Genomic DNA, 3768 nt, shown 5'->3' with positions numbered 1-3768 from the left:
TTCCTTCGCTTTGTCACAGGGAGGTATCCGTCGACGGCTGCGAAGACGGCTGCAATTTTTCATCTTGGTTATATCTGAAATGAAAATAAAGAGTTTTTAGCCTATACAATATCTTGGGGTGTTAGACGGACTTCATTAATCCATCATTGCCTTAACAAAGCTGTATAAGTTAGGCCACAAGTTAATCACACCTGGAGTTATGTATAAATAGCTGAAAACATATTATTGATAGTGTTAATAGTGTTCGGCTATTAAAGATCATTGTCATCTCTCCTAAAACTGCAGGCAAATGAAAGTATTTTGGCATTACGATATCAAACATGTTTAATTTAGTAGGGGTGTAAATTGTGCATTTTAAACTTCACAGATTAGAAAATATCGATATATGTGAAATTTATTTTGAACAGAAAAATATACACAGCGAAGTTAAGAGTACATCCCGCTATATGCAAAGTGTGAAAGGCTTGGGGGGGGGGGAATATATCATTGTTATATTGACTGCTTAATAGCGAATGTGATGGGTGCCCATCTACATATTTATCAAGGACATTTTTGTCGTCTGTTTAGTTTTACCTGCTCAGTTTTTGTTCCTTGTGACCCATGTTGTTAAGGGATAATATAACTCGTTGTGTTGTACAAGAGATATTCTTGGAGGGCATACTTATCATGGTTATGGGGACATTTTCCAGGACGCTGTATCTCCATCGATTAAGGCATTTTAAAGCGTTATGTCTCGACCGTATAAAGTGGACCAGCCTTTGGCAACTTAACGCACTTCGTGTCCACTTAATAGAGTAAAAAAACCATTGAAGTCAACTTAACTGAGGGTGAACAAAAGTATTTCAATTCATCCAAGATGTTGGCCTTATGAGAAAAAAGTCACAATCGGTAAAAGGGACACTTAATGATCACAAAACATCCGTCACTGAACCCTATCATGAACAGGTCTATGGAATAAAAATGGTACTAAGGATTGCAAGCACACACTTCAATTTAGTTTAGCAAGCGTTAGTTGCTTCTCTAAAATAGAAATGTACCGAAAAAGGAAAACGATATCCAAAAAATAACACTACATTTGATCTACATTACATAAGAACTGTATTGTGGGGACACTTTGCTCCAACCTTGCAGTGTCATGCGTCCCTGTAATGATATCTAACGCCCGCCAGACGGAGAAAATAGAAGAATATTTACCTCAGTCTCAAAATGAAAACGGCAAAGTCTAGTCCCTACTTCAAATTCATGCTGTTGAAGGAGGTATTCTGCTGACTGCTGTAGGCCTAGCAACTCAAGGGCCCGCGCTATACCACAACTTCTATTCTCCACCTGAAAATGTGCCGCTATATAGGCATGGTTGGGCGGTCCTATACGGCTTGAGCAGATATGAGTGGACATACGGGCCATAGCGCCGCCCCAAAAGTTCTACAAATGACAGCTAAGTGGCCATTTTTAATCAAAACTAATAACGAAATGCTGTGGGGACCTCCACGTGTACGTGGGCGTGAGTCAAATGAGCGCGTAGAGTTGTACACTGTGTACCGATTCCACAATCGGGGAGTCTGGCGGTTGTGGTTACCAATCTTATTCTAAATAGTCTTCAAAATTCGTCATAGATCGGTTTTGATATTTTCATGATACACTTTTTGCAAACAGTGACCGGGCGAAAAGCTAGGTTTGGCCTGCCTATATGGCTAGCTGTTTTACTATTCTCTTCCAACAACTTGGCTCAACAGCCAATTTTCTCACATAAACTAACGTTTATGTCTACAAAAACTGAGTGCTTCTGTAGAAACCTCTAATGTAATATGATTTCACACGCCCCCACTTCAAACGTTTCAAGCTTGGTGGACTTTTGATTCTCATCCTATAGGTTTAATACGCTAGTACATAATCATCTCTATGAATTGACTCTTTTCTACTAGAAAATAGTACAATCAAAGCATCCTTATCTCACATTAATCCACAACATTGTATTTTCGTGTGATAAGAAAGCAGACCAAACTACTTTCTGTTCCTTCAAAAACCTTATCATAGCTGTGTGACCCGCAGAATGCAGGGCTACATGTATGTTCACTTGAAAAGGAGGCAAAAATGGAACACTGTATTCCAGCCTGGGATTGCGTATAGCCCGCAGCACACTAGCCGCCAACTTCGGCGTTCACAGGCGTTTTTTGCCGCAAGAGTCCTGAACGCCTGAAAAATCCCTAGTCTGCTACGAACGGCGTCGGCGAACGCGACTTGCCGCCACTTGCCGCAACTAAACGCCAAATATCTAACATGTTTGATTTTTGACGCGTGTCGCCGCGTTTGAACGCAAGAAGAAGCCAGGTGTGCTACGGATTGCCGCCTGACTTGGCGTCGGCGGCGAGGCTATAGCCAATCAGCTTGCGTCTTGATGTCACATGATTTCGCGCTGCATGGCCCAGGATGGGTTAAAGTGGCGGAAAAGACGCTACTGGACGCCAATTCTGGGCAGGTGTGCTCTGACCGGGATCCACTGGCCGCCAACTTTGCCGTCGAGAGGCGTCATCCGAACGCTTCTTGTCGCCAAAGTTGGCGGCTGGTGTGCTGCGGGCTTATGCATATGGGGATCACACATGGGGTAGGGGGATGTCTAGCGTAAACGCCGAGTGCCATATTGTCTAAAGTATTGGGAAGACAGACTGACACTGTTTAGATACGACTGCATTGTTCAAAATTAGGGAAATAAATCTGACTTGGTCTTTGGGAAAAAAGCCTAAATTTCAACTTGGTTATATAAACTCCTCAGAACATAGGCTTAACGATAGTGCCGACTTGTAAAAATACAAAGTTAGGTGGACATCGATTGGTTCAGTGGACAAAAGAGTTGACAGGTGGTTAAATTTTACTACTCCAGATTTTTTGTCTTCAGCGGATGTGCAGATTTGGGAATGACTCATGACACTCAATGTATGACCCTGTTTTTTACGCTACTAATATTCACTTTAACCATTGGTTTCGAAGCTCCCACGAATAGTAACCTAAGAACAGTTTTGAGTTGAGTGCAGAGATTGATTATATCTTCAGAGCACTTCTATTCCCAATAAAAGTTCAAATTGACGCTGTGTTTGCAACTTGGTGTCAATATAATGTGATTTGTGAAAGGAAAACAAAACGCTTGCCACAAAAAGTGCACATCAAATCTAATTCTCGGACAGCCTGGCAAAGTTTTTACCCCTCAACCCAAATGGGCTAGAGGGGTATTGTCGAATTCATTTTTGGTATGTACGTTGGGGGTGACTAGAGGAAGGTTCCTTTCGAAAACCGGCTCGTTCTGAATCTCAATATGGTCACCAGGGCAACGTGCTTGAAATCGGTTTCCGTCAATTTCGAGGAGAACGGCTTGGAGGATGGAATCAATTTTAGTGGGCGTAGGCCTGATGCAGTTTTGTAAGGGGAAGGTTCCTTTCGAAAATCAGCGCGATTCGAAATTCAATATGGCCGCCACGCTCACATCCTCAAAATAGGTTTCCACAATTTTAATTTCCATATGCAAACTAGCCACTCCACTAAGCCAACTTCACCATTATCTCACCTTCAACCTTAATAGGCTGAGGGGTTATGCTCGCTTTGCGATTTTTTTTGTGATTGCGGCATGACGAATACTGACATATTTTATCTCGCTACTTTGCTGCCTTGAATTAATGATAACCATGTTGAAGGATCACTGACATCTAACTATGGTTCCTGTGAAATACCTCAAACTTATAAGTAATGTGACAGCATGACAGCTGGCCTTTGGGTTTT

This window comes from Lineus longissimus, chromosome 13, assembly GCF_910592395.1.
Source record: "Lineus longissimus chromosome 13, tnLinLong1.2, whole genome shotgun sequence".
Classification (NCBI taxonomy): Eukaryota; Metazoa; Nemertea; class Pilidiophora; order Heteronemertea; family Lineidae; genus Lineus; species Lineus longissimus.
The sequence above is the reverse complement of the archived record's forward strand: the minus strand, read 5'-3'. Positions refer to the sequence as shown.